This window comes from Vulpes vulpes, unplaced genomic scaffold (assembly GCF_048418805.1).
Source record: "Vulpes vulpes isolate BD-2025 unplaced genomic scaffold, VulVul3 Bu000000626, whole genome shotgun sequence".
Taxonomy (NCBI): Eukaryota; Metazoa; Chordata; class Mammalia; order Carnivora; family Canidae; genus Vulpes; species Vulpes vulpes.
The window spans coordinates 1,703,333-1,711,639 of NW_027325669.1; positions in this window are offsets into that span (position 1 = coordinate 1,703,333).

The following is an 8,307-nucleotide window of genomic DNA, read 5'->3' on the forward strand; positions in this document are numbered from 1 at the left end:
CCTCTGCCTGTGTCTCTGCCTCTCTCTCTCTCTCTATGTCTATCATGACTAAATAATAAAAATCTTTAAAAAAATGAGTTTGGTGACTAATTCCCCTTTCCTCTACCAGACTGGAAAATTTCCTATGAATTTTATGTCCCTCTGTTTGTGACAGCCATTTGCTTAGCCTTCACACCATTTTGTGTTTCAACCAAGATGAAATTAAAATTGACAGAAGTATCTACTATTTAAAAAAATAGCATAGATAATTGGGGAGTGGAATGTAGTGTGCAACATTGCTTTGCATCCAGCACCTTCATTATGACAGTGTTCCGAGTTTGAACATTTTGAGAATTGCTGAAGAGGATTGGTTTATAAAGAAGTGTTTAAATATAATGAAATTGAATATTGAGGATGTATAAATATATATTTCATTAAGTTAAAAGTTTAGCAATTTAATTTAAATTTTTATACTATAAAACATTCTTTTTGGATTGAGGAAAACAATGTTAGCCCTCCCTCATATTTTTTCCTTTTTTTTGCCAGCATAATATTCTGAAGAAATATTAGTATTTAATGTTAAACAGTGAAGTACACAAGACTATAACAAAAATAGACATTTAGATCAATGGAACAGAATTTAAAAAACCCAGAAATGAAGTGATCTTCAATAAAACAGGAAAGAATATCCAATGGGAAAAAGTCTCTTCAAGAAATGGTGTTGGGAAAACTGGACAGCGACATACAAAAGAATGAAATTGGATGAATTTCTCATACCATACACAAAAATAAATTCAAAGTGGGTTACAAACCTAAATATGAGACAGGAAAACATTAAAATCTAGAGGAGAACACAGGCAGTAACCCTTGACCACAGCAACTTCTTACTAGATATATCTCATGAGGCAATGGAAACAAAAGCAAAAATAAGCTATGGGGACTTCATCAGAATAAAAAGCTTTTTCACAGTGAAGTAAATAATTAACAAAACTGAAAGATAACTATGGAAGGGGAAAGGATATTTGCAAATGACATATCCAAACATAGGTTTAGTATCCAAAATCCAAAAAGAACTTAACTCCACAGCACCAAAATGAATAATCCAATTAAAAATGGGTGGAACATATGAATAGACATTTTTCCAGAGGACATATAGATGACCAGCAGACACATGAAAAAATGTTCAACATCACTGATCCTCAGAGAAATACAAATCAATACTACAATGAAATATCACCTCACACATCTCAGAATGGCTAAAATTAACAATTCAGGAAACATGTGTTGTCAAGGATGTGGAGAAAGGTGAGCCGTCTTACACTGTTAATTGGAATGCAAACTGGTGCAGCCACTGTGAAAAGCAGTATGAAGTTTTCCCCAAAAGTTAAAAATAGAACTGCTCTACAGTTTAATAATTTTACTACTAGACATTTACCCAAAGAATACAAAAATACTGATTCAAAGGGATGCATGCACCCTGATGTTCACAGCATTAACTACAATAGCCAAATTATACAAAGAGCCCAAATGTCCATCAACTAATTAATGGATAAAGAAGAGGCGGTACACACACACACACACACACACACACACACACACACACACACTAGAATATTACTCAGCCAACAAAAATAATGAAATCTTGTCATTTACAAAAACATGGATGGAGCTAGAGTATTATACTAAGAGAATAAATCAGAGAAAGACAAATACCATGTGATTTCACTCATGTGGAATTTAAGAAACAAAACGAATGATCAAAGGGAAAAGAGAGAGGCAAAGCAAGAAACATTAACTATAGACAATAAACTGGTAACAGAGGAGAGGGCTGAAGGGATGGGTTAAATAGGTGATTGGGATTAAGAAGTACACTTGTTATGAGCAGTCAGTGTTGTGTTGAATCACTAAATTGTACAACTGAAACTATATTATACCATATATTAAGTAACTGGAGTTATTTTTAAATACTTTAAATAAAAAAACCTTTAAAGAGTTTTAACTGTCTAAATAGATTTCAGCTTTAGTTCATGGTCATAGGAAAACTGAACTCATCAGTTTGTTATTATAATGGAGGAAAACAACAAGGAATAACAATATATAAAAAACAAATAACAAATTTGAAGAAAAATAAAAGTATTCTATGAAGTCCATTGGAACACATTTAAGTAAAATTGAAATCGATTGTGTTGATCACTAAAATAAAATTTATTATTGCACTTTCTAGTCATCTGGCTTTAATTGTAGGTACTGAAAGACATACTCAACACCATAGTCCTTACAATGACATTATTCTTTAAAGAGGCTTGATAATGCTCACCTAAAATCAGTCATTTAAATACAGCTGTCACCTTTTTAGACTGTTTAAGTAATTTTCTCAACTATCATTAAATAAGAAATGGTCACTGCACATTTTCTTTCGTTTTATTGCTGTAAATTTACATCAAAAGAACCATCTCACATAATAATTGTTAGAGAATGATCCATTAAAATAAGAGACATATACAAGAAGAAGCAAATTCTAAATTGTTTTCTTTAGTGAAAATAATTTAATTGTGTAAAAACAAAAAAAATTGAGTCAGAGGACTTAACTGAGATTTTACTTATTATGGCAATTACATGGAAAAATTATTACAGAAAATTTTTTCTCTTCAGTAAAAGTAATCTGCAATTAGCCATGTACAGTTTATGCACTAAAAATGTCTAGCTTTGGCTATGAACAGATCATCTTCAGTTCTGAATATTTTTCTCAGCTATAGTAATATTGAACATGCACATACACACATTACCATTTCTGGTAGCTGGTGGGCCAATAGCCATGGCCACTAATGAAAATAATTAAAATTTTAAGTCAGATACGGATAACACTGAAAATACTAATGGACCTCATTTTTTTTTTAAAAAAAGATATCATTTATTTATTCATGAGAGACACACAGAGAGAGGCAGAGACCTAGGCAGAGGGAGAAGGAAGCTCCCTGTGGGGAGCCTGATGCAGGACTCAATATCAGGACCTCAGGATCATGCCCTGAGCTAAAGGCAGACACTCAACCACTGAGGCACCCCGTTGCCCCGACCTCATTTTTTAGAGCAGTTTAGCCTTAAAGAAAATTGAGCAGATAATATAAAGATTTCTTTATATCTACTTTCTTCCTCCTGCCCAGAGTTTCCACTGTTATTAACTTCTTGCACTAACGTGGTACATTTTTTCCTACTGGTGAAATAATACTGATACATACTATTGTTATTGTCATTGTTATAATTAATTAAGGTCCATATTTTAATTTGGGTTTACTCTGTGTTGTACATTCTTTGGTTCTGACAAATATATATATATATATATATATATATATATATATATATATATATAAATAATGACATATATCCATCATGACAGTGTCATACAGAAGATACTCATTACCTTAAACATCCCCTGTGTTCTATCTTTTCATCCTTCTCCCTCCATGAAACCCTGGTAGCTGCTTTTTTTTTTCTGTCTATAATTTTTCCCTTTTTAGACTGTCATATAGTTGGAATTGAACAGCATGCAGTCTTTTCAGATTGGCTTATTTCACTAAGCAACATGCATTTAAGGTTACTCCATGTCTTTTTGTGGTTTTATATAGCTCATTTCTTTTTATCACTGAATAATATTCCACTGTATGGATGTATTACAGTTTGTTTATCCATTCACATTTTGAAGGACATCTTGGTTACTTCCAATTTTGACAATTATGAAGAAAGCTGCTGTACACATTCTTATTCATGCTTTCATGTGTACATAAATTTTCAAGTCATTTGTGTACATACCCAGGAGTGTGATTACTGCATCATTTAGTAAGATTATAATTAGTTTTGTAAGAAACTGCCACAGTATCTTCCAAAGTTGTGGTATCTTTTTGCATCCCACCACCAATGAAGAGTTCCTGTTGCTCTACACCTTCACCATCATTTGGTATTGTCAGGGTTTTTTGTTTGTTTGTTTGTTTTGTTTTGTTTTGTTTCCGTTATAGCTACACTAATAGGTATGTAGTAGTACCTCATTATTGTTTTAATTTGCAATTCTCTAATGTCATATCTTGGTAAACACTTTTTAATATCTTTACTTGTTATTGACTTTCTCTTGAGCAATGTGTCTGTTCAGATCTTTACCTATTTTTAATTGGATTGTTTTCTTATTATTAAATTTAAGTGTTTTTAATACATTTTGGATACATCTTTGTAAGATATGTTTTGCCGTAGCTTGCTGTAGTTTGTCTTTTCATTCTCCTAACAGCGTCTCGTATAGAATAAGATCCAGTTGACTGATGATGATGTTCTGTTCAGCTAATTTTTACTGAATTTCCCCCTGTTGGAACTATTACTGGTAGAGAGAGGCGTTAATGGATGTTTCTGTTTCTCTTTGCAATTATATTAGGTTTTGTCTCACATATTTTGAAATTTTATTTTTAGACACATATTCATTAAAGATTGTTATGTTTTTTAGAGAATTAACCCCTTAGTCATTATGTGATGCCTTTTCTATCCCTGATTATTTTCCTTCTTCTGTGTATCCTTTGTCGAAAATTAAAAGAAATACTCCTACTATCTTTTGAACTGTGTCACAAAGATATATCTTCCTCCATCCCTTTATTTTAAATCTACATGTGTATTTATACTGAATATGAGTTTTTGTAGATAAAATGGATTTTTTGATTTATTAAATCTTTTTGTTGGTATATTGTCATTCATATTTATTATTATTGTCACATTTAGATTAATAGCCATAGTACTTGTAAATATTTTCTGTTATTGCCCATGTTCTTTTCTCCTTTTTTGTCTTCCAATCTTTTTTCTGTCTTATGTGATTTGAGTTCTTTATACAATTTCATTTTCTCTCTTAGCATATGAATTATAGTTATTTTAATTTTTTTTATTCTGATTCTCCAGAGTTTGCAATAAATGCTTACAACTATATAAGTTCATGTTCAAATAACACTACACTATTTTCTGGATGGTCCAGATACATTATAATGGATTATCCCCAGTTCCTCCCTCCTGCTCCTTAAAGCATTTCCATCATTTATTTCATTTATCCATAAACTATAATCACACAATACATTGTTATTATTTTGAACAATGAACAAGTAGAGCAATTAAGAATAGGAAAAATAAGTGTTTATTTCATCTTCATTTGTTCTTTCTCTAATGTTCTCCTCTTTATATAGACCTGAGTTTCTAACCTGTATCATTTTCCCTCTCTGAGGAACTTAGAGCTTTTCTCACAAGTAACATGTGCTGGTGAAAATTTCCCTCAGTTTTTGTTGTCTAAAAAGTTCTTTATATCTCCTTCACTTTTGAAGAATAGTTTTACTGGACACATATTCCAGGATGGTGGTTTTTTTCTTTCAATACTTTAAACCCTATTCTCTTCTACCTTGACTGATTTGTAAAGAGAAGTCCAGTGTAACTCTGATCTTTGTTCTTTCTTCCTTTATAGGTGAGGATTCCCCACACTTTCTCTTTCAACTTGCGTGGTGTTTTCTGATATTCCTGTGTCTATGGCTTGATGTCTGGCATTAATTTGAGAGATGTCTCATCCATTATTTCTTCAAATATTTATTTTGCTCCTTTCTCACTACTTTTACTGCATGTTACATCTTTTGTAATTGTCCCACAGTTTTTAGATATCTCATTCCTTTTCCATTCTTTTTTTCCTCTTTAAATTAAACTTTGGGAGATTTCTATTAGAATATGCTAAAGCTCACTGATTCTTTCCTCAACTGTGTCAAGTCTACTGACTGGCCCATCAAGGCATTATTCATTACTGTTAGTTTTTAATATTTGATATGTCTTCTTGTTTTTTGGGGTTTCCACATCTCTGCTTATATTACTTGTCTGTTCCTGAATATTTTCTATTTTTCCACTGAATCCCTTAGTGTATTAATCATAGTTATTTCACCTACCTATATTGCACTTCCAAACTTCTGTCGATTGCAAGTCTGGTTCTCTTGTTGCTTTGTCTTTTAGACTGTGGGTTTGTTTTGTTTTGTTTTCCTTTTTAGTTAGCATGCCTTCTAAATTTTTTTGAAAGTAGACATGATATATTGGGTAATAGGAACTAAGATAAATAGGCCTTTAGTGTGAGGCTTTAGTTTTACTTATAGGAGTTATGTTGTATTTATTGTTTTAACCATATGTATCTAATCTTTAAATTTTCTCTAGTATCCTTTTTTTTTTTTGTCTCCCCTGTATTATTTGGGCTCCCTTGGCAATTTATTCTTAAATAGAGTCTAAATTTTGTAGTTTCTGATCTGTAATTGCCTGATCTATAGGAGTCCTATTGATGTGGACTTCCAGTAAGTTATGGGGAGGGGAAGACATTATTCTGTAATCCTATGATTAGGTCTACGTATTTTACCAGGTTTGTGAGCCATAGCTGCAACTTTCAGAAATGCTTTTCAGCCCTTCCCCCTGCCCCCTCAAGAGAGATAGATATTTCCTTGTTCTAAGATTTGGAGTAACAACTTCCAAGCTCTTTAGATATTAGATCAAAAGTTGTAAGCCTAGATAGCTTTTTTTAAAAATGTATCACTTACCAAATTAATTAGCAAAATAGGGATTTAGGGATATATAAAAAGTTATGAAACTTGATTTTAATTTAAGTATTTTTTAAAAATCATATAAATTGACTATAATAGTATCAGAGAAAAATTAATTTACTTTCTTTTTTTAATTTAAATTCAATTAGCCAACATATAGTACATACTTAGTTTCAGATATAGTGCTCAATAGTTTTCAGTTGCACATAACACCCAGTGCTCATCAAATCATGTGCCTTCCTTAATAGTTGTCACTGATTTACCCCAACTCTCCTTCCAGTTTTTGATGGAACAAAAATTATACTGATGCTGGATTTCTTTTTTCTTTTTTCTTTTTCTTTTCTTTTTTTTTTTTTTTTGATGCTGGATTTCTTTTTTTTTTTTTTTAAGATTTTTTTATTTATTTATCCATAGAGACACACAGAGAGAGGAGAGAGAGAGAGAGGGAGAGAGAGAGAGAGAGAGCAGGCACCATGCAGAGAGCCCGATGTCGGATTTGATCCAGGGTCTCCAGGATCATGTCCTGGGCTGCAGGCGGCGAGAAACCGCTGCGCCACCGGGGCTGCCCTGATGCTGGATTTCTAAAAGAAACAACAGAAATTAGAAAATAGTGGCATGAACTTTTACCCTATACTGACAAATATCCTTTGTGAGGATAAGGTGAAAAAAGACATGTGCCAAAACCAAAAATAGAGATTTTATTACAAATAAAATGTTACCAAAGGAAATTTTAAGTAGTGGGCAAAAGAAAATAACACCAAAGGAAAATTCCAAGATTCAAAAAGAAATAAAGAACAAAGAAAAAAATACATTAGTGCATAAATCTAGAGACAGCTATAAAAACAATATAATTAACTCTTTTGTGGGTTTCAAAAAGAAATAAATAATCTACATGATAAAATCAGTATAAAAATATAAAGGTATGTAAAGTATTCTCAGGTTCCTGTATTAAGGGACATTAGTAAATATATTGATTAATCTTAGACTTTAATGACCTAAAATTAATGATAAAATGTCTAAAACTACAAAGATTAAACATAGGGATGCCTGGGTGGCTCAGCGGTTGAGCCTTCCCCACGCTCAGGGGTCTCAGGATATAGTCCCACATCAGGGTCCCTGCCTGGACCCTGCTTCTCCCTCTGCCTACCTTTCTGCCTTTCTCTCTGTGTCTTTTTCAGGAATAAATAAAAACTTAAAAAAGAAAGAAAAAAGAAAGAAAGAGAAGAAAGAAGAAAGAAGAAAGAAAGAAAGAGAAAGAGAATAACATTCTAACTAGTACAAAAAATTACTTTGACAATCAAAAGGAGGATATTACAATGAAGGCAAAGCAGAGAAACATATTGCAAGAGAAGATGCAAGCTAAGACTGTAAGATTATAAATTCAAACATATCAATGATTGTAATAAATTTACATAAACCAATTTCTAAAAACCCAGGCTTTGTTTATTTATAGAACACTCATTGTAAATTTTGGATCAAACTTATGCACACAGAAATACTGACTATAAGAAAAAATTAATGATGGGCAGCCCAGGTGGCTCAGCAGTTTAGCGCCGCCTTCAGCCCAGGACCTGATTCTGGAGACCCTGAATCAGGCTCCCTGCATGGAGCCTGCTTCTCCCTCTGCCTGTGTCTCTGCCTCTCTCTCTCTCTATCTGTCTCTCATGAATAAACAAATAAAATCTTATAAAAAAAAAAAAGAAAAATAATAATGAATAAAAAAAGACAAAAAGAAAAAGTCAAGCAAAAA